Here is a 24,806-nt window from a genome sequence, read left to right as displayed (position 1 = left end):
TTGGATCATATTGTGTGTCCTCAGTGCTTCTTCTGATTCATTAATCACCATGGAAAATCAATGAGAAAGAACGATGACAGAATAGTTGCACAATGTCTTTGGAGCTGTAACACTAGAAGACATCAATCTGAAAGCGCCTTCTGTCTCCGTGGTCAGTAAACTGACATCTTGTTCTGGTTTTTTAAAAGGATCTGAAACAGTATGAATTCACACCCTAAAACACAATTAATTCCTTTCAGGCAAAATTAAATGGAATAAACCTCCTCCTCCATCAACAGCTTTAACTTTATTTGAAATGCATTGTAATGAGATCATAAATAAAACAAAAAGACAAGCTTCAAAACTACATTAACCCCTTCACATTTGCAAGAATTAGGGGTGAAGAGATCTGCAAAAATTGAAAAATGTGAATATAAATGGAAATTGCAAACACTTTTCCAGGCATTATACATCTTCCAGTGAAATTCTATGGACCACTTTTCGGTGACATTTAAGACAACAGTCAAAGCAGCAATATATATAGCAATCCACAAATAATTACATCCATAAATGTTTAACTCACAAATGTGAAGGTTTACAGTATGCCAAATAACACAAGAAACATAATATTGTAAATATAAAGGGATGAGACTTGTTTGAGAGCCAGATATTTGCCTAGATAAGAGAAAATGTATTAAAATAAGTCATAAATGGTATTACCATCCAGTCAAACTCCCTGTGTTTAATAATGAAGTGTCAAAGCTGCAATGAAAACATTGTAGCAAAATGAGTGACTGGAATCATATGTGCCTAAATAGTCCAAATCTATATAAATTTTAGAGGATATTTTAGGATGGATAAGCCCAATGTAGGACCAGAAATATCCATTATCACTAATTTCTATAATCGGAAATGAAAATGAAAACTTGGCAAACAAAGTTCTGATAGCACTTATAGTAAGCAATGCATTGCAAGGTTTGAAATAGCTAAAACTTGGAAAATGTTAAAAAATGTCTCAATGCAAAAGATATTAAATAAGATATGGTCTGTAGCTCTTCCAGAAAAATTAAAAAAAACCCAAGTAGGAGCAATAGGAACAGACATAACATATATCTTTGCGATTATTTGGAATTGTTTATATTACTTAAAGCAGTACTAGACAGAAACCTCCTTTGGCTCAAGATAGATTATGAAAAAAAAGTAGAATCACAGATTCATAGAGTTGGAAGAGACCTAGTGGATCATCCTGTCCAACCCCCTGAAAAGAAGCAGGAAAATCGCATTCAAAGCACAGAATTGACTCAAACAATGATTTTTGGATGGCATGACTTTAATATTGAATGTAATTTTTAAATTTTTAATATGTATTCATTTTAATTCAATTGATTTTAAGCTTAATGTTGTATATGTTGAAGGCATTGAATAATTGACATATGTCAGCCGCCTTGAGTCCCCCTTGGGGAAGAGAAACATGGGATATAAGTAGGGTAGTAAAGGTAAACGTAAAGGTTTTCCCTTGACATTAAGTTCAATCAAGTCCAACTCTGGGGGCTGGTGCTCATCTCCATTTCTAAGTCAAAGAGCCAACGTTGTCCGTAGACACCTCTAAGGTCATGTGGCTGGCATGACTGCATGGAGCGCCGTTACCTTCCTGCCGGAGTGGTACCTATTGATCTAATCATTTGGATGTTTTCAAACTACTAAGTTGGCAGAAGTTGGGGCTAACAGTGGGAGCTCACCCTGCTCTCTGGATTTGAACCAGTGATCTTTCAGTCAGCAAGTTCAGCAATAGTGGTTTAACTCACTATGCCACCGGGGGCTCCATAAATAGGGTAAATAAATAAAGCACCCCCTACAGATGGCCATCCAGCCTCTGTCCAAAAAAGGAGCCTCCATCACAGTCTGGGACAGAGAGTCCCACTGCTGAACAGTATTGGAGGTTATGATTAATATATAAATACATATTATTATGTGATTTATGTTATGGTGAGTGACAGGAAAAAAGTTCATGGTGTTATGATTTGGGGATGGTGGATGAGGAGAAGGGAAGAGAGCAGAAGGAAGAAGTAGTTTGAATTATGCTATCTGTATAGGTGGAAGTACCTGTAGTATACATGAGGATTAAAACATCTTTTGAAAATAAAATAGGAAAAAATAATAAGCGAGAAAGATTGGGGGGGGGGGGTTGGGGCTAGGGACTGAGTGGCTAGGAATTTAGATTTTATCCTCTGCAAACAGGTGCAGAACAGGGTGTGTCAGAGCAGGGGGCCACATCCAGCTAAAATTACAGCCCCAACACTGACATGTTACACCAGTTTAAATTTGGAGGGATTCTTCTCTGCCATTTGGGGGCATTCTGGATTTACGGCACTACTCATACCAAAGGGTCAGTAATGAATTTTTTTGCTTGGTAAGTAGGAGCCCTAGTTGTTTATTCAGTATTATTTTTTTTCTGAATAAGAAGTTGCCCTTTAATTACTTTGCTTTTCAGAACTGCTGTGAAGAAATGAAATAAAGAGAACTATAAAATTTTTGCAATATGTAAAAAGGTAAAGGTTTAGGTAAAGATTTTTCCCTGACATTAAGTTCAGTTGTGTTCGACTCTGGGGGTTGGTGCTCATTTCCATTTCCAAGATGAAGAGCTGGCATTGTCCATAGACACCTCCAAGGTCATGAGGTTGGCATGACTGCATGGAGTGCAGTTACCTTCCTGCCGGAGAGGTACCCATTGATCTACTTACATTTGCATTTTTCAAACTGCTAGATTAGCAGAGGCTGGGGCTAACAGTGGGAGCTCATGCTGCTTCCCAGATTCGAACCTGCGACCTTTCTACAACAATTAGGTTGGGGTACTACATGTGCATCCACAGCAGCAGACACTGAAGGCATTGGATCATGGGAAACCTGTTTGGGCCACAAGCATGTACACAGGTGTACAAAAATATGTATACGTACTTATGCGATGCAATGACACTTATGCTTCCAGCAATGATTGTCCTCTGCTGGTCCCACTTCTTCTGATAGTGCTACAGCTGGCAAAGGCCTTTCATACTATCTCACCAGAAATCATGCAAAAGATTGCAAATGCTGGCTGCCCCCCTAACAACAAGGTGAAAATATGTGGCTGGTTACTATTATCACTTGAACGAAGTGTATGGCATTAACAGCTGGAGAGCCAATTTAGAGAGCAAAAATGTGGTGCCAGACAAGTTTTTTTTATCAATCTAGACAAGCTCAGAGCGTGGTCAAGATGGCACACATTATTAATGAGAAAGAACACACAATTTAGTTAATAATAATATCTTTAATGTTTTGGGCCATGAGATAAAAGTGGGGTACAAATAAATAGTAGTAGTAGTAGTAGTAAAAGAAAGCATATTCTAGAACCATTCTCTCCTGATGTTTCGCATGTATCTATGGCTAGCAGATATATAAACCCTTTTTCCTAGTTCCAACATACCTCACTACCTCTGAGGATGCTTGCCATAGATGCAGGCGAAACGTCAGGAGAGAATGCCTCTAGAACATCGTCATATAGCCCAATAAAACCTACAACAACCCAGTGATTCCGACCATGAAAGCCTTCGACAATACAAGAAGAAAGCAGTTTGGTTTCCTCTCAGTCTATAGCAAGGGTGGACAAAGTGTGATCTGTAAGTTACATGCAGCTTCCAGGACCATTATGTGACCTAGAGCAGTGGTTCTCAACCTGTGGGTCTCCAGATGTTTTGGCCTCCAACTCCCAGAAATCCTAACGTCTAGTAAACTTTCTAGGATTTCTGGGAGTTGTAGGCCAAAACACCTGGGGACCCACAGGTTGAGAACCACTGGCCTAGAGGAACCCCAATGATCAAATAATTTCCCCAAATCTGTCTAAAATACCCCAAAATTATCTCTGTCATGTATGGAGGATATTCCCACTATGTTAGGAAACTACCCTTGATCCACTAGGGTCAAAATGAAATTTCCCAAACATTTTATAAAACTTTTTTGCCCCCTTATATTCCCAAATGTGTGCTTGGAAACATTTGAGTGCCTAATAATAATGGCAACAGCATGATGATGATGGAGCAGGTGCAGGGCATAATCTGCCACGGTCTTCTGGAGGGTGAATGCAGCCCCTTAATATTAGTTATCCACCTCAGTCTACAAGGAAAGGCAAGATTTTGTCCTATCCCATCCTCTCCCTTTGCCAAATTAATTGAGCACAAACTACTTTTATGTTTTGAACTCAGCAAATGAAGTAAGCTAAGGACAAAAAGGAAAGTGGGAGGAGCAGAGATGAAATGGGACATTTTAAAAGAAGTTGAAACAATGGGATGACAGAGGATGAGTAAGGACTGTCCTTGCTAAATCTGGACAGTTGGAGAGTATGAAATAGGCTGCAGAGAGCCAACAGATTACTCTCTCCATTTCCTCACCATGCTACGTGACCCTGGATAAAGTGCAGTCACTAGAACTGTGCAGCAACAGGAGTCCAGCCTAATATAGCTATTCTTCTGGGAATTGCTATGCTTTAAAGCTGTAGAGTGTGGAGAAAAGTAAGAGCAGATGGGAAAAGACACTTTATTACTGCGGGAGGAGGAGTTGGGGAGCTTTAAATGTCAAGGCTTCAAAACAGGAGGGGATGCTTTTACAGCTTTCAGGGTCCTTTCCCTTTCACCCCTCGAAACAGCTGTTCACATGAAAGGAACCCTGTGATTCTGCATCACAACTATTAGAATTCAGGAGATTCAAAACTCCAATTGTTAGGTTCAGTTGACCCAAACCTATAAATAGAGTCCCTTTGTTTATCATCCATAGGTTTAAGACCTAATAGTGGCTTTTCAATCACCCTTCAGCCTGGACCTGAGCTAGACCTAGATCTTTTACCTTTGCTTGGGAAGGAATAATCTCAGGAAGTGAAGTTCTAGTTTAAGATGATATGAACTCCTATTCTGCACATACTGGTTGTTGTTGTTTATTCGTTCAGTCACTTCTGACTCTTCGTGACCTCATGGACCAGCCCACGCCAGAGCTCCCTGTTGGCCATCACCACCCCAAGCTCCTTCAAGGTCAATCGAGTCACTTCAAGGATGCCATCCATCCATCTTGCCCTTGGTCGGCCCCTCTTCCTTTTTCTTTCCGTTTCTCCCAGCATCACTGTCTTCTCCAAGCTTTCCTGTCTTCTCATGATGTGGACTTCATCTTTGTCTCTAATATCCTTCCCTCCAATGAGCAGTTGGGCTTTATTTCCTGAAGTATGGACTGGTTGGATCTTCTGGCAGTCCAAGGCACTCTCAGAACTTTCCTCCAACACCACAGTTCAAAAGCATCTATCTTCCTTCACTCAGTCTTCCTTATGGTCCAGCTCTCACATCCGTAGGTTACTATGGGGAATACCATTACTTTAATGATGTGGATCTTTGTTGCCAGTGTGATGTCTCTACTCTTCACTATTTTATCAAGATTGGTCATTGCTCTCCTCCCAAGAAGTAAACGTCTTCTGATTTCCTGGCTGCAATCTGCATCTGCAGTAATCTTTGCACCCAGAAATACAAAGTCTGTCACGGCCTCCATGTTTTCTCTCTCTTTTGCTAGTTATCAATCAGTCTGGTTGCTAGAATCTTTGGTATTTTAATGTTTAATGCAACCCAGCTTTTGCACTTTCTTCTTTCACCTTGATTAGAATGCTCCTCGGCTCCTCCTCGCTTTTGGCTATCAAAGTGATATCATCTGCATATCCAAGCTTGTTAATGTTTCCTCCAGTAATTTTAAATCCAGCCTTGCATTTGTCAAGCCCCACACATCTCATGATGTGTTCTGCAAACAAGTTGAATAGGTTGGGTGGGAGTATACAGCCCTGCGTACTCCTTTCCCAATCTTGAACCAGTCTGTTGTTCCATGGTCAGTTCTTACTGTTGCTACTTGGTCATTATACGGATTCCTCAGTAGACAGACAAAGTGATTTGGTATCCTCATACCACCAAGAACTTGCCACAATTTATTATGATCACATACGGGATTCTTATACAAATGCAGGAGTAACTATGTTACAAGGGAATGGTGATTTTAACATTACAGAGAGAGAGAGTGAGAGAGGTTTGAGGTTTCAATATTTCCTCCTTCTCTTCTTCCTCTTCCTTTTCCTCTTCCTCTTGTGTTATTTTCTTATTCCTTGCCATGAAAGGGTTATGGGTGTGTGTGACCTGATGAGCCTAATTTGGTAGTTTACAGATGGTAGTAAAAAAAAAAAAAAAGGAAGACCGCATTACTGGTGGGTTGATTCAGTTGTGGAACGTACAGCTGTGAGGCTGGATCTACACTGCCTGGAGTCATTATTGCCTGAAGCTGACTTGGCAACTTAGTTGCATTTCTTTTAATTTTCATAAACCATTATCTAGAGATAAGGACATGGAAAAGATGGGAAGATGGAGGAGAGGGCTGTACCATGGGTTAGAATTAAAGTATTTTCAGATTGGTGCTATATAATTGTGTCTGAATTCCTTATAATTCTATTAGAGTTTTAGAGGGAGAAGTTTTAGCAACTCATTGAAGTTCCAAAGTGTATTCTGGAGAACAGTGACCATTTTAAACTATCTTATTGTTAATATCAATCCAGAGTAGATCAATTAAATCAATTGCAAAATGGAAAGTTAACGCTTATGTAAATCCCATTGAATCAATGGATCAACCTTACATGCTCCCATCAGTTAGATGCAGACCATGTTTCATCAAACACTTTTGAATGGTGGCGGCAAGTAACTATGGGCCTTTCTACACAGCCATATAACCCAGAATATCAAGGCAGATAATCTACAATATCTGCTTTGAACTGGATTATCTGAGCGCACATTGCCAGTTCAATGTGGATTTCATACAGCTGTGTGGAAATGGCCCACAGTGTTTCAGTACAGGGATAGAGAAACAGGTTTCCTCACATGGAGAAAGAAAGAAGGACACTCAGTTTCCATCTAAAAGAACTTTTTCTGTTATTGTTATATTTTTCCATAGCCACTTTGAATCCTATCTAGAGAGAGGCTGGATATGAAATAAATAACTAGTTTGGCTGCATCTCTGCTTGCTTTCCCCAGGATTGGTCTATAAATAAGCCAACATTAAGGATAAGAACCCAACAATCCAAAGCAGCCAGGCTTTGAATATGCAAGGCCATTTAATGCAAATCAAGGTGATCACTTGCAACATTCACACTTGTCTCAAGCAGACAAGAGTTCTTTCTCCCACCCTGGACATTTCACAGATATATAAACCCCACTTGCCTATTTTCCAACAGACCTCGCAACCTCTGAGGATGCCTGCCATAGATGTGGCAAAATGTCAGGAGAGAATGCTTCTCAAACATGGCATGCAATCCAGAAAACTCAGAGCAACCCAATCCATAAGTTGTCAGCACTTTTCCCTTTCAAGAAAAAACCACTGACTCTGTGGTAGCTGTCCCTAAAAAATTCTAGTGTTGGGCAAAGTGAGAAACAGTCTGAATTTTCAACCACATCTCAATATTAAAATTGTGCATATCTTCTCTAACCCATTTTGGAATCAAAGATTTTACTGGAATCTACTGCCTCTGGCCAGCTGTTATGTGTTGTGACATCATCCATTCCTCCCTTACTGCAGAAATGCTTCAAAGAATTCCAAGGAAAGGAAAATCAAAATAAATCGCAGCTTGTTGCTACTCCAACCGGAATGCAAGTCATATATATGTGCACACATTACACATTAAATAACCTTACTCAGTGACTAAAAATTACATCCTTGTTAATGCATTTTTACTTACGCAGCACATATCCTTTGGGATGAGGTATATAATATTTAAGAGGATAAAGAGTGTATTGAGTAAAAGTTCTGACCTTTTGGCAACCTGTTTGGAACCAACAAAGGCTCATTTTAGCCATGTATGGTATAAACACCATGGAATACGCAGGCAGCAAAATTAGAAAGGAATCTAATCAATAGCCCCAAAGATAAATGTTACTTTAGACGGTGTTAATCTAAAGTGTTGACAGGAGTCTATTCACTCCGCTTCTGGGTGGGATAAGGTGTCAGGATCAAGCTAATGTAGTTTGCCTTTTATCTATCTTCCTTGCATTTATCTTCCACTCTCTGGCTCCCCTGGGAAGGTTCAAAAAAAGCCTCTTCACTATCCCATTTTGGAGTCAAAAGGTTTACTGGAATCTATTGATTTTGGCCGGCTTCTATACGTTTGTGACGTATTTAGCAAGACATGCACTTTGCAAATGAATTTCAAGCAAAAATACTAGGTTATGTGCAAAGTTTCAGAAAGAGAAGGAAAACACTTTTATGGTTCTTGAATAATAGGTGCAAAGGGATACCGACAATCAGCCATGGCCATTCTTCCCAAAAGTTACTATTACAGGCTGATTTTATTTTCAAGGTTATTTCACAGTTGCATTAGAGAAGAGGGAACATCCAAGCAGATGCAAAGGTTCCTATTTGCCTCACTGTTTACTTCCTGTTTTGGAATGAAAGGTGCCTATTGCTAATAACTGAGGTTAGGAGCTGGGCCAGGTGAAATAAAGGTTCCATTGTGAAACCATGGAAATGCTGTCAAAGTCTAACACACCAAGGTCACAAAACTGAATATTCCCAATCGGGTTGGCCGGTCAGTTTTGCAGAGCCAGACAGTAATGAAACAATAGTTCTTCGCAACAAATTACAATTATTGGCCTAAAATGAGGTGACATTTTCAAAAGTAATGCAATGAACGAGAATGCAATTCCTTTATGAGTGTAATGAGTAATGTTGCTTACTTACTTTAAAAACTTAATTTTAAGTGCATTTTTATTTATAAAGGTTGGACTGTTATCTTCTTGCTGGCTTTTTGAAGGCAGGTTAAACCTTTGTAAAATTGTTATTTTGGTAAGGCATTGTAAATTGACGCCTTAAGGCAGGGATTCTCAAACTAAGGCCCGGGGGCCGGATGCGGCCCTCCAAGGTCATTTATCCGGCCCTCACTCAGGGTCAACCTAAGTCTGAAACTACTTGAAAGCATACAACAACAACCCTTGATTGAAATGTGTATGGATGATAATTTTCCCTTCCCATTTTCAGTGATCATAATATTAACAGTTGTCACAAAGTTTAACATTAAAACTAGGTCCAGGTTAGAGTTTGGATTTTGGAAGTTGTAGACCAAAAATGTCACATTTCAAGCTTCTGGACAGGCTTTTTTTCCTCCCACTTGAAAGACAGAGAGCAAATGAAGACCTTCTAACCACTAAGCCATCTTGAGAACAAGGTACGCACAGCAGAAATTGTTCAGACTTGCTTTGGGTGGAGACCGGCTAAGAAAGACTTGAAGGCAGCTTACCAAGCCATTCTGCACTGCCTTGGGTCACAATCTACTTTTTTTTTTTTTTTGGCCAGGTGGGGATTCAAAGATGTGAACAAAAATCAGCAGTTTCCTTATAACGTCAGCAAATAATGCAACCCAAGTGCCCATGTGTATTCTAGTGTACTTCTGGGATGATTAATTTCAGAAATGTACATGTCAGGGCTGTACCAATTTCATCCTGAGCCAAGCTTATGGAATTGGCCCTCCCACGGTTTTGCAATTCTTCGGGTAAAGGGAGGAGGCACACTTAGCACAGAAGCATGTTTGTTTGTTTGTTTATTTGTTTTGAAAAATATTCTGGTTGATAAGCTATAGTTAGGTTACAACTTTGTCCACCTGCTTCCTTCCCCCTAAAATACCATTTTGGTCATTATACTGAAGGGAGTCACAAATTAGGAAGGTATGTTTTGCATCAGATGTAGCCCCTCCCATTTCTACACACTTTAAAAACAGTTTATAGACAGGGGCCTACAGAGCCCATCATACAAAACTACTTCCACCCGTTATCCATAGGATTCCACTAGTATACTGTTTCAAAAGTGTTTAGAAACAGTTGATTATGGAGTTGGAGAGCAATTGTCTTAAGAGCTCCCCATTCATGAGGAAACGGCTGAAGATGCTTAATTTAATGTGTGATAGGATCTGTCAGATTCACCCTGTTAGATTGTTTTAGTGATGCTAAAGAGTGGATCATTCCTGAAGCCGGTCTCCAAGGACCTTATCACATTGATGAGGCTCAGCATTGTGATTTGTTAGCCTCTGTAGTAAATCTGGGTGGCAGGGGGTGGCAGTGGAGGAATTACAGTGCCCCAGCTGCCAGCTGATGCTTTTCTATCCCATGTGGGATAGTGTTGCCACTCCACAGAAGCACTGTTGTCCCTAATGGAGCATGGGGTGGCTTTTGTGCAGAGGTGGCCCTAGGTAATTTTCAACGGTAAGCAAACAGTAGTTTGCCCCCCCCCCCAACCAATCACTGATATATATTTTCTGTTCGCCGTGGGAGTTCTGTGTGCCATATTTGGTTCAATTCCATCATTGGTGGAGTTCAGAATGCTCTTTGATTGTAGGTGAACTATACATCCCAGTGACTACAACTCGCATATGTCAAGGTCTATTTTCCCCCAAGAGCGCCTCAAGAGCACCCCTGGGCAAAATAAACTATACTGCGAATGCTTACTTTGCGTAATGGGTTGAGCCGCCCCTGCTTCTGTGTTGGTGATGGCAGCCTCCCACTACGCTGCTGCACCAGTTCGCCCACAGAGCCCCACTGGAAGTCACCCTATGTCAAATGATGGGTGGCATGGGCTCCATGGGTGAACTGGGGCAGAAGCATCTTTCCGGCCCATGTGATAAGGCTGCAAACAAGTATTGATGCTCCTTTTCTCATTAGTAATCCTCTAATTACTCTGATTATTTTACAGTAATTTTTTTAAAAAAACTAATTCATTCACCATTTTGATATATTGCCATTTAGCTGTTATTATATTTACTCCCTTTAAAAGCCCTAGATTTCAGGTATTAAAATTCCACAATTCTGGAATTTTAAGTCCTAAAATCTAGATCTTTAAAAAAGTTTTCTCCCCTTTTAATAATAAAAAGCAGTACAGGCAGGGATGAAACCTGACTGTGTGATAGCTCAGAAGGTGGAGGATTACTGTAGAAATGGACAAAAGTACATTACGTGTGATAGGGTGAATATATTATCCATTTTCCTTATAAACAGAATGAAACACTATGGTAAGGAGACAATTCTCCCCTCTCCACCCCCCTCAAGGATGAGGTCCTTTGTGCAAGTCAAATAAGAAAAACTTTTTAAAGTTCTGGAGCTTTTGCCTCCTTCTGATGAAACATTCCTTAAATAATGAAATAACTTCATGCACTCTTGCCATGCTCAGGTTTATAGTTATATGTTATAATGATCTTGAGAAATCCATCCAGAACCACTAGGAATCATTACTAGCAAAACTGATGGACGGGAGTGGACTGGATTACATCCATTTAGGGGGTCAGGGGGATTGGTTATCCTGATGAATCGCAATACACTTAAACTATAAAAAAAGAAAACATACAGATTTGAAAAACAAACTCTTATTCGTTGCATAGGAGTTAATTTACTCCTTTTAAAGACCACAGGCATAGGTACTACCTCTTCCCCCATGTAATTTCGCCTCATGAGGAGAAAACACTCTGTACTTTCTGCCTCAATATTCTCTCATCCCAGGGCACCTCTATCCTGCATAATTATAGTGTTATAATTCCACTTTAACTGCCGTAGTTCTGTCCTTTGTAATCCTGGGGCTTGCTTTTTATGTGTAATTGTGCCCCTATGTCACTTGTTGACTTCTGGCAACCCTATGATTTTCATAGTGTTTACTTAGAAGATGAATATTCAGGGGTGGTTTTTGCCAGTTCCTTCCTCTGAAATATAACGTACAATCCCTAGCATTTCTTGTTGGTGTCATATCCAAGTACTAACAAGGATGGGTATTGCTTAGCTTCCAAGAAAGGAAAGGATCTGATGCCTTTAGAATAGTTAGGCTCTATTTGTAGTTAAGGGATGGGTATTTATGATTTACATTCAGAGAGATATAGTGCCTCACCATAACTCAAATCCAGGATGCAGCTATAACAGTTAAAGTAGAATCATAGCACTATAATTGTGCAGTGTGATGGGACCATCGCTGCCAACTATACCACTTACAATGACAGGTACTGGACATGAATATATACACAAACAGACATTTTGTTAAGACTTTGTGGATTTGATAAACCGGCCTAAAATTCACAGAAACACAGAATTTTCACATGCATAAGGCATCTGCTTACTGGGTTCCTCCCCTGCTCACACCTTTTCAGAAGCAGGAATGCATTGAATGCCCTCAGGCTCTATTGACGATGTGCCATGGAAACCAGGAGGACATTTTCAACAGACTGATTACACAGGATGAAATCTGGGCCCATCACTATGATCCTGAGACTAAAGTCCAGTTGATGCAATGGAAGCATCATGACTCACCACCTCCAAAGAAGGCACATGCCCAATTCTCGGCAGGCAAGGTCATGCTCAAAATATTTTGGGACCAGCATGGAGTAGTATTGATGGATTTCCTAGCAAAGGGTACCATGCTCACTGAGGTGTACTATGCTTCACTGCTGCAGAAATTGCGGGAGGCTATCAAAACCAAGAGATGTGGCATGCTCACCAAAGGCATGCTCACCACCTTCTGCAGGACAATGCACAAGTTCATAACTTACATGTTGCCCAAATGGAAACATGCTCCCGTGGCTTTTAAATTCTACCGCACCCCCCTTATTCGCCTGACCTCGCACCATAGGATTGCCACCTTTTTCCAACAATGAAGTCATTTTTGAAGGGCAAGCATTTTTCAGATGATGAGATTCTGGTTTCCAAAGTCACAATGTGGCTTTTGGAGCAACCTGTCAGCTTCTACAAGAGAGGTGATTACAGTTGCTTAAAAAGATGGGAGCCCCTGGTGATGTAGTGGGTTAAATCGCTTAGCTGCTGGTTCGAATCCGGAGAGCGGCGTGAACTCCCACCTTCAGCCCCAGCTTCTGCCAGCCTAGCAGTTTGAAAACAAGCACATGTGAATAGATCAATAGGTACCACTCCGGCAGAAAGATAATGATGCCCCATGCAGTCACATGACCTTGGAGGAGTCTATGGATAATGCTGGCTCTTTGGCTTAGAAATGGAGATGAGCACCAACCCCCAGAGTTGGACATGATTGAACTTAACGTCAGGGGAAAACCTTTACCTTTACCTTAAAAAGATGGGAGAAGTGTGTGTCCCTAGGTGGGACCTATGTAGAGAAGGACTAATAACTGTGCCAAGTTTCATTGCTCTCCATATACAAAAAGTGGGTGAGGGGAAATTTTTAATGAATGCCCCTTGTATTTATGCACCCTGAGAAGTTCAACCTGAGTTACTGGAAAGTTTATGGAAGAATTCCTAAACTATCTCTTCATATCAGAGTATCTATCCATCACCTATCTATCCACCCATATAAAAGCTCACATATTCTCTATCTACCTGAAAGCTTTACTTTATAAATTAAACACTGGTGGGAGGAGAAAAAGAGAAATTGACTGAGGTTGTGTGAAAATAGCTGAAGCATGAGTATGTGGCCATCGCAGAGTAATGACGACATCTGACCCCTGCTGAGATGTCAGGTTTTCCCCCTGAGAAATGGAGGTGGCTCTGATTGGATCCCTAGGCCATTCTGCTACAGCCGCTGCCTTTATCTGTGAGAATGTGCTTTTGTCTGTGGCACAGTGTCCTTCCTCACACCCACATGCGACAGAAGTTCAGTTCAGCATTTGATGTGTTTGATCAAAGGGGAAGTTACACAAACTTGCTACCAGTTACACAAGCTCTTCTTTGTTGTCGATTCTGGGAAAGGCTCGAGCATGGCTTGGATGACGGATGGTGGGGCTGGGGAGTTTTGTGCTTTAAGAACATCCAATTTTGACAGATACAGAATCGCAAGAAATGCCTCCCTAGAAGGAAAAAGATTGGCTACTCTGTAACCTTAAGCCAGATAAAAGGGTTGTGTATAGAGAGCTGAGGAAGGAAGGAAGGAAGGAGGCAATTGTTGAAAGAAAGAGGAAATACAATCCACAGATCTAGAGAATGGGATTCATAGTTTCTTTAAAAGGTTATTCTTGAAACTGTGGCCTCCCCAAATTGGAGGGAGAGGGAGTAGGGAGGGGACAGGATGGGAAAGAAACCGGCAGGAAGAGATAGGAGAGGAAAAGAGAAGTGGTACACTGTAAATCTTGAATGGGTTGGGCATGTTGTATTTTTATTGTTGAATCAACCTAGTGTTAATTATCTGCTTGACATTTATTCAGGAGACAAGGCATTTGTCAAAGAGACATTCTAGTTTTGCACTACTGAGGACACTGGCAAGGGAGGGATCACAAAGATCTGTTTTCATCTCAACCTCCTGAAGTTATTGGACACGCCTTTCGCCAGACATCAGCAGACCCAGGAGTCAGCAAAAGGGCATGGAAAGATCATGCCATGTGTATGGCACATATGATAATTGCCACAAATGAGTGGCAGAGTGCAGCCCAGCCCTGTCTTTATGACTGATCAAGAACTGACAAATACTGTTAACTAGGAAAATTTAATGGAGAAGGCTAGCCATTTTTCTACATCCGTACCTTTCAGAGGTGATGAGAATTACAATAACTAAAACAAAACAAAACAAAGCCATTTCTCTCACACTTTGTCTCAGGGTGGGTGTGTATGTAATGACAATGTCACCTTTCTTCAGAGCTTGCATATAACGGCCTACACTTAACTTGTTAAATAGATTCAATTTTCCTTTCCAATGACTGAGGCATATCTAAGTCATATTTCATTTGTGACTGAACAGGGGGCACTATTGCTTAAATAGTTACAGGACCATGGACTCACAGAATGGTGGAGGAGGAATATCACATGGTTCAAGTGCTGGCTCATTCTGTGTTGCCATGCTGCGACCCTCTTCTCCTTTGTGGGTATTGAGGTGATAATGAAGCAGGAGGAGAGTGTGTTTGGCAACACAGGCAAGTCAGTTCTACTGTTGAGATTTGTTAAAGGTAATGGAAAAGTTGCAGCTTTTGGTACTTTAGAGAAAGGAATAACATGATGATGACGACGACGACGACGACGACGACGACAGCAACACTTTCTTATATGCTGGCCTTCTCCCCGTGGGGACTCAGAGTGGATTACAGTGGAAACAGATACTGGCAAACATTCAATACCTTGTTACAATACAGTGAGACACACAAACACAAACAAAGGCAGAGGCTTATCCTTTCATTTCTGGCTTTAGGGGCAATGCTCATCTCTGGCTCTGGGGAGGTGCTATTCTCCATTTCCAAGCTGAAGAGCCTGCGTTGTCATCTTCTGGTCATGTGACCGGCATGACTGCTTGGAGCATCTTATGCCTTTCCTGCCAAAGTGGTACGTATTTATCTATTCATATTTGCATGTTTTCAAACTGCTATTATTATTATTATTATTATTAACTTTATTTGTACCCCGCTAGCATCTCCCGAAGGACTCGATGCGGCTTACACGGCCGAAGCCTCAAACACAATACAAAAGAAAACATAGCACAACAGTAAACAAAGCAAATCAAAACAATTAAGCAAAATAAACCACAATGACAATACATCAGGACACTATTAAAAACTGGTTCGGCCGGCGCAGTGGGGTACAGGGATTAAAAGTGCTGGAATGGCAGGAGGAACGTAGGTTGGCAGGAGCTGGGCTAACAGCAGGAGCTCACCCCATCCCAGATTTGAACTGCTGACTTTCAGGTCAGTAGTTCAGTAGCACAAGGATTTAACCCATTGCACCACCACAATGGGTTAAGAAGGGAAGGAAAGGGTTACCTTTTGTCATTGTTACTCTAGTGATAAAGTAACTTCTTGTGGGGTGCCTTGTTAGTGTGACACAACTAATTATTTCTTTAAAAACTCTCTTTTGGCCCAGGGTGGTTCTACGTAGACATTAAACTCAAGTTAGTAACTGGATTAAATCAAATTGGTTCCGTGATGGGGAGTCTACACCAACACCCCAGGAACCTGTTTGAAGCTGGGACAGTGCCCACAATATCCGCTGATTCCCCCCCCCCTTTCCCATTCCACCAAAATGCTGCTGATGCAAAATCCATTTTTGTTCAGGATCAGCCCTAGACATTGGGAATTGAGAACAAAAGGGGCAGAAAGCAAGAGTTCCCAAGGGAATAATGTGGTTTCCTCTCCTGGGGGAGCAATTGTTTACCTTCTAGCCATCTGTGTTTGTCATTTTTCAAAGTGTTTCGGTGCTAAGGGTATTCTGACAAGCGCTCTGCATTTTCTGGTCCTGGTTCGAGCCCTGCATGGGATATATTCTGATCGGCATTATCTCTAGTGCATTATCAATTATCTGACTTGTTACGGACTTTCTGTTGAGATTTTTTACTTTGGGGGTATCTAGTATTATATGCATTGAAGCAACATTGGAGTTGTTTTGTGGACACCCTGCTCTCTAGCTGGCTTGAAATGATATTATAATATCTGTGTAGAACTACCCTTGGTCTTATTATTTCCTTATCAGTGCAATGAAGGGATTTTGACTACATCTACATTCATCACCCCACCCCCAATGATGCTTCCTGGGATTCCATAAAATGGAGCCTCGATAAAGTGGTATCAAATTGCTATAATTGTGCAGTATGAATCTGTCCCTCATTTATCATAGTATCTTACTTTTCCCACACCACTGAAATGTCTAATCATTTTAAAGATCCCTGTCCTTAGTGGTATTCAAAAAACTGTCACAAATTGAATCTGCCATTTGTTCAATGAATTACAAATCAAACAAAAATTGCAGTCAAAAATGGTAGTCAAAATTATAGTGAGATTGAGTGATGGAAAAATCTCTCCGTTAAAAGAAGGAAGCACAGAGTTTATTTGTGAAACAACAAACAACCTGAATTGATGGAGAGGAAAATGTGGATGACTGGGGAAGGATGCCAGTGGTCGTGATGATGGACTTCATACGTGGGCAGGCAGAGCAGTTATAGCTGTGATAGGAAAATACGCAATGGAGAAAGAGAGAGAACACCTGGAGAATGGTTAGTCCATTAATAAAAATGTCTTTTTGGAGAAAAGAACTGGAATTTCTTGCAGGTTCAGGAGTATGTCATGTAACTTTCCATTTCAAATGTGTATTGAACAGCAGCATATTTTACAATATGCCTCTCATTTAAATTAACTCAAATGGTCTATGCATGTATTGTACTGTTTCTTGAGGACGCAAACCTAGAAGACCTCTATGCCATCAGGTGCTGAGGAAGAATCAGAAGAGAAACAGAAAAGCATGGTAGGAAAAGCAAGGAATAGCAGCTGGGGACCTATACCTCCTCCTTAGAAATCTAGAAAACCCCGTGCTTATTCAGTTACATTTATATTTCTTAATATTACAAGATTTTATATTGATCCTGTAAATTTTAATAATCAATTCATATCTGTCCTAATTTGTGACAGACCCAATTAATACTCTATCATCCCAATTTTTCAGCTGCTTTTAAAATGTCCCAGTTTCTCACTCTTTTTATTTTTCTGACTTGTCCTTAGCTTACTTCAAGTGCTGCAAACTGAAGCCCTTTCCACACAGCTAAAGAAAACCCCACATTATCTGCTTTGAACTGGAATATATGGCAGTGTGGACTCAGATAACCCAGTTCAAAGCAGATATTGTGGGATTTTCTGCCTTGATATTCTGGGATATAGGGATGTGTGGAAGGGCTGAGTTCAAAGTTAAAATGCTTGTTGTTGTTGTTGTTGTTCCTGGGATTCCATAAAATGGAGCCTCAATAAAGTGGTATCAAATTGCTATAATTGTGCAGTATGAATATAGAACATAAAAGGTAGACTTGATATTAAGTCTAGTCAAGTCAGACTTTGGGGTGGTGGTATTCATCGCTACTTCTAAGCTGAATTGCCGCCATTGTCCGTAGACACCTCCTAGATCATGTGACTGGCATGATTGCATGGAGCTCCATTACAACGTCCAAGCTGTATAACTTCAAATGATTTTTGATGCTAAAGTGACCCTGACGCAGGGTTTTCTGAGCAAGTTCTTTTGAGAATGGGCCTGCTTTTGGTTTCCTTTGGGGCTCAGAAGGTGAGACTTGTCTAAGGTGAGTTTCAGTGGCCAATTGGGGATTTGAAGCCTGGTCTCCAGGGTTGGCATTCAATGTTCAAATATTACATAATCCTGGCTCCATAATATTGTTTAACATTTGCTTAATAGGGAAGTCCCATTTTCCACCAATAGATTGTATTTAAAGCTAGACAACTGTGCTAATTAATTGGCAAATAATAATGACACTTGAAACTGATATACTTAAATACACATAAGACTGCTCTCTGAGAATGCCAGATAGCTTACACTCCCATGATGTAATGCCTTCCAAACGCATTACATTCTTGGTGGTACTACTGGAAGATAAGCTAATGACTATGGCATTAAAGCTGATCACCAGGAAGTAGCTGATGTTCCCGTGTGAGTGGCTTTGTGAAATTTCAAAGCCACTGTAAAACTATTTTCTTGACATTCCAGAGATCACAATATTATGTCAAGTGATTCCGAAAAGTAAACGCTCTTAAGAAAACATAGACCGAAGTGCTCTGCTCACAAATCTATCAAGACTAAAATCTTTATGTGAAAGTGCTTGTGGTGGGTGGCTTTAATTACAAATCCCTCAAGAAAATGAACCATACTTTGCTTAGAAGGATTCTGTTCATCATTCAAGTGTCAGTTTCTTTCAGGTAGAAAAAATAGTCAAGCAGTTAATGTCTTCCTTTGTTGCTAAAGTTGATGCATCCGCAGCCTCTCTGACTTTCACCTCGCCTTAAAATGAAAACCCAAAGTCAGAGAGGTGAGTATTTCTAGGGTCAATGAAGCCAAAAATTTGAGGTTTTCTAAAAAGCCGCGGATACCTAGTCCCCCTAACCGCGAATGTTCAGAGACAGAAATCATGAACACATTTTCAGTTTACATTTCTGCATTCACAGGCCTCCTTCACCTCCTGTGAAAACAGAACGTGGGATGCTTTGTTAAAGCTGCAGACGTGGAGGTCACAACTTCTGTTTTGTGATCTGGCACATGCCCAAAAAATATTGCTTAATTTCACCCTTCTTGAGAATTACTTTGGAGAATAACCACCTCTATTGGGTGTTGCTAGGTTGAAACAATTACTGTTCGTACATAGTTTTGATCCAAGTGTACTATATGACCCAAATGCCAACCCATAAAACATCCACATACATTTTATGCATATTTTCTAAGCATTGTCCAAGCTAATGAAGTCAAGCTGAGTCTCTTCCATTTGTCAGGTTAATACAAAGATTTATGCAACAGTGACTCAAATGTATACTTTTAACTTGTGTAAATAATATTTTTTACAATAATATCAAGATATAGTGCAGTTGGGAAGTGCGGAACATGATCATCCATGATGAACAGACTGTACCTCAAAGATAATGAAAGCAAGTACATCTCTCATCCCAATTCCCATGCAGGCTACAGAATGATCCAAGGAGGGAAAAGTAATGAACATTTCCACTTTTATAGAAATAAGACTGCCATGCTTTTGGCCTTCTTCTAGGCCAGCATTTCTCACCCCTGGGTGGGGTTGCAAGGTGGTTTCAGAGGGGTCACCATAGACCATCAGAAAACACATATTTCTGATGCTCTTAGGAACCCCTTTGGCAGAAAAGGTTGAAAATCTCTACACCTGTCCTTCTCTTTCTTTTTGGAAACAGATGGCAAACCCTTCCATCAAAAGCCCTCCTCTGCTGTGATTGGCTAGACTCTCAGTCGGCCTCTCAGCCAAGGGAGAGCTGTTTCTGAGACTCCAAGTGGGGAGGGGAGAGCAGGCTTGCTTAGCCCATGGCAGTGTGGTGCACATGTGCGCAAAAGGGAGAGTATGTGAGGCTGGAGGGAGGCTTGCACCAGTGAGTCCCTTCAAGACATGGGGGTTCCGTGTGGGAAGTTTGGCCCAATTCTATCATTGGTGGAGTTCAGAATGCTTTTTGATTGTAGCTGAACAATAAATTCCAGCAACTACAACTCCCCAATATCAAGGCCTATTTTCCCAAATTCCACCACTGTTCACATTTGTGCATAGTGAGTATTTGTGCCAAGTTTGGTCCAGATCCATCACTGTTTGAGTCCACAGTGCTCTCTGGTGAACTACAACTTCAAAAAGTCAACACCCATCAAACCCTTCCAGTATTTTCTGTTGGTCATGGGAGTTATGTGTGTCACGTTTGGTTCAATTCCATCATTCGTATACTTCAGAATGCTCTTTGATTGTAGGTGAACTATAAATCCCAGGAACTACAACTTCCAAACGACAAAATCAACCCCCCCCCCGAAACCCCACCAATATTCAAATTTGGTCGTATCAGGTATTTGTGCCAAATTTGGTCCAGTGAATGAAAATACATCACATATTTACATTACAATTCATAACACTAGCAAAATTACAGTTATGAAGCAGCAACAAAATTGATGTTAGGTTGGGGGTCACTACAACATGAGGAATTGTATTAAGGGGTTGTGGCATTAAGAAGGTTGAAAACCACTGGTATAATGCCAAGTTTTAAACTTTGTGGGTTTTTATACACTATAATTGTATTCTCAATTCGCTTCTGACAAAATAAATAAATAAATTATTGCATATGTCATCGGTTGGGGATCCTTCCCCCCAGCACCAACTGCTGCTCTGGGCCAGAGTGAAGAGATAAGGGGCCAGGGGTTCCATCTTGTCTCCTGTGCTATGCTAATAATGTAATGTAATGTAATATAATATAATATAATATAATATAATATAATATAATGTATATACATATAATATTTATACTATTATAATGGAATGCAATATAATACTAATAATAATATAATATTATAATAATATATTTATATTACATGTAATATTACTAATAATATTACAATATAATGGTATAGTACAATATAGTAATATTTAATACTGATATTGTGCTATGCTAATAATATAATATATTATATGTATGTATATCTTGTAAACTGCTCTGAGTCCCCTTCGGGGTGAAAAGGGCTGCAAATAAATAAATAAATTTTGTCACTGTATTCTTATGGCTAGATATAGGAAGAATGTTTTTGGATTTTCTGCCTCACATGCCAAAATAACTCAACTTACCAAAATAACTCAACTTATTTTTGATGTTTTACCATCCTTGTAGGAGGCTTCTCTCATGTCCCTGCATGGGAAGCTGGAGCTGACAGAGGGAGTTCATTCTCACTCTCCCCGGATTCGAACCTATGACCTGTCAGTCTTCAGTCCTGCTAGTACAAGGGTTTAACCCACTGTGTCACCGGGGGCTCCATCACCATGCTGAACCCACTGATCAACACTTTCACTCAGAAGTGGAGTGGGCAGATCAAAAGACAACTTGGCAAAATGGCACTACCTAGAAGAATCCTCCACCTTGTGTGACTGTGGAGCAGAACAAACAACTCCGCATCTGTATGCTTGCCCACAATGCCCTGCCTCATGCACAGAGGAAGAACTGATGAAAGCTACAGACAATATAGTCGCTGTTGCCCGTTTTTTGGTCTAAAACTATCTAGCAGCTTGTGATCCCTTTATTTTGTCAGTTTTAGACTTATCTATTTATGCAATGCTTTTGACACGAAATATCTATCCAAATACCAGAGGACCCTTATGGGTAAAGGGGCAGCATAAATGATAGGGGCTTGGAGGGTTGGAACCGCAGGGCCAACTTGGATGGGTGATACTGTCAGGCCTTTCAATATCTCCCTGATTCAGAAGGACAGTTGCCTTGGAAGCTGAATCCTAAGGGAGCATGCCCTTGCGACATACAGCCAAACGGATTAAGATTGGGGATACATCAAAAATGTATAAGCAAGCATTTTCTTTGCAAAAAGGAATTCCCTGGAGGGTATGCATGTGCAAAATGTTCTCCAAGAGATGCTCCTCAAAATTTACTTTACTACACTAGTCTGGCCATATTCATTGCTTTTGCATCAGACATATAGTCATCTCTCAAGGTGATTCTAACCACTCAAGGATCACATTGTGAGCATGATGACACCACAATACTAACCAGCTCTAGTAGTATCTTAATGGCACTAGAAGCAAATAAAGCCCATACTGATTGAGAGTACTGAATCACTCTAATCTTAATGGCTGGTAGTGGAAATAGCACAAATATATTTGAATGATTGGGCATGAGGGGAAAATGTGATTGCCATTATTGACTCTTTATTCTAGTGAACTTCTCTCCAACTGTTGGTCTCCAGATACATTGGACTTCAATTGCCATGCTCCATGGTACATTTTGTTTTAAGTGTACTATATGATCCAAATGTCAACCCATAAAACATCCTAATTCTCCTACAGACTATGAAATGTTCAATCCAACACATCCAGATGGCACCAGTTTGAAAAGGGTTTTTTGAAATGAAGCTATCTGCCTAGAACAGTATTTCTCAACCATTCTAATGCTGCGACCCCTTAATACAGTTCCTCATGTCGTGGTAACCCCCAACCATAAAATTACAGCTTCATAGCTGTAATTTTGCTACAGTTGTGAATCGTAATGTAAATACCTGTTATGCTGGATGTATTTTCATTCACTAGGCCAAATTTGGCACAAATACATGATACGCCGAAATTTGAATACTGGTGGGGTTGGGGGGGGGAGGTTGATTTTGTCGTTTGGGAGTTGTAATTCCTGGGATTTATGGTTCACCTACAATCAAAGAGCATTCTAAACTCCACCAACAATGGAATTGAACCAAGCTTGACACCCAGAACTCCCATGACCAAAAGAAAATACTGGAAGGGTTTGGTGGGCATTGACCTTGAGTTTTGGAGTTGTGGTTCACCTACATCCAGAGAGTACTGTGGATTCAAACAATGATGGATCTGGACCAAACTTGGCATGAATACTTAATATTCCCAAATGTGAACACTGGTGGAGTTTGGGGGAAATAGGCTTTGACACTTTGGAATTGTGGTTGCTGGGATTTGTAGTTCACCTACAATCAAAGAGCATTCTGAACTTCACTGACGATAGAATTGGGCCAAACTTCCCACACAGAACTCCCATGACCAAGAGAAAATACAGTGTTTTCTGGTAGTATTTGGCAACCCCTCTGGCACCCCCTCACAATCTCCCCCAGGTGTTCTGACCCCAGGTTAAGAAACACTGCATTATACTAAATTTCCTTTGACCAGAAGCTGGCCACTTCGAGTGCCTCTGGTGTCGCTGTGAGAAGGCCCTCCATTGTGCATGTGGCAGGGCTCAGACCACATTGTAGTGACAAAATAAATTACCAACACTGCCCTTGAATGTCCCCCTCCCCCATCTGTTGCCTGAACTAATGGTAATGAGCAGTGCCCTTATTCAGGGCTTCCTTCTTCCCTTCTCTTCCTCTCGCCATTTCCCCTGGTATTGAACTCTTCACTTTCATATTCATTCTGTTTTTTTGTGCCACTACCATTTGGCTGACTGCCCATGTCTTTACTTACACATTTATTCTGATTTACTGTGCTACCACCATTTGGCTGATTGTCCATGTAGAATGGTAATAGTGGACTTTGTATCCTAGCAGATGGAGTGTTCCTAGAAAGAGGCTGAAAGACAAAGGTGGATTTTTGAGGCTGCAGCAATAATCAGGATTCTGTCTGATCCTTACTGATCCAGTCTGATCCTATCTGACTCTTTCACTGTTCCTGGAAGAGGCTGTTTGATGTTAGCCAGTTCTGTTTTGCCTCAAGAACATCTTCTTAGAAAACAGAGCCTGAGGCTAAAGCGGAAAGTAATGCCTTGAGGCTAGTTAAGGACAATAATTTCTTCCAGCTTTTTGACTCACAAGTGCCATATGGAAAGTACCTTGAGAATTTTGTGGAGGGGAGCATTGTGCTATATTTGGCTGAGGTTTTCTAACAAGACTGTAGAGATGTGGAGAGGGCATCTGTTAGTGTTGTGAAACAAGGTCTAAAACCCAGAGCAAGTGGCATTTGGTATGAGGAAAATTCTAAGCACACTGAGGTCATATGAGGACCCCCAAGCTTTTCCAATACATATGCCTACTAAACAGTAGCTCTCTTGAGTCTACATCAATCAGAAGTAAATTTGTTTATTGTGTTTTTAAAATATTGCTGTGCAGTATCATCTCATAGCCTAATCTATGTATCAGAACCAGTAACACAATGTAACAAATAGAATCTTAGAATTAGAATTGACCCCATGGGCCACTCAGTCCATCCATGAAGCAGAAAAATTGCATTCAAATAAAAACCAGGTAAAACAATACAAATATTTAAAAAAATTAAAAAACACATTAAATACTCTTTTAAAACAATTATATACACCAGTTTTGAAATTGATATAACAGTATTTTCAAACACTTCATGTCATGTACAACAGCACTGTTTGGACTGCCTGTCAGAAGCTTAAAAGAGATGGGACCAGCTCAACTCCCTTGGGTAGGGTATTTCACCATCAAGACGTACAGAGAAAGCCCTGTCATGTGTACTCACCAACCTAGCTTCACAAGGTGTTGGATACACAACAGGGGCTTTTCTGAAGCTCTCCAATTTCTGCCAGGCTCATGTGGCAGGAGGCAGTTTTCCAGATATCACATTCCCAAGTCATTTAGGGTTTCGTGTGTCAACACCAGCACCTTGAATTGAGCTCAAAAGGAAATTGTAACCCTGTGTATTTCTTGCAAGTCTAGTGTTATATGGTCTCTAAAATGAACACCTTTTGAATATTTTGAATATTATGCAGTACAGTAGTCTATTTGAGAAGTAATCAAGGCATGAATCTCAGTGAATAGATCTGCCTTCCTCCAGAAATGGCACAACTAGTGCACAGCCAAAGTTGGACAAAG

Source organism: Anolis sagrei, chromosome 3 (genome assembly GCF_037176765.1).
Source record: "Anolis sagrei isolate rAnoSag1 chromosome 3, rAnoSag1.mat, whole genome shotgun sequence".
In the NCBI taxonomy this organism is placed as follows: domain Eukaryota; kingdom Metazoa; phylum Chordata; class Lepidosauria; order Squamata; family Dactyloidae; genus Anolis; species Anolis sagrei.
This window is presented reverse-complemented; position numbering follows the sequence as displayed.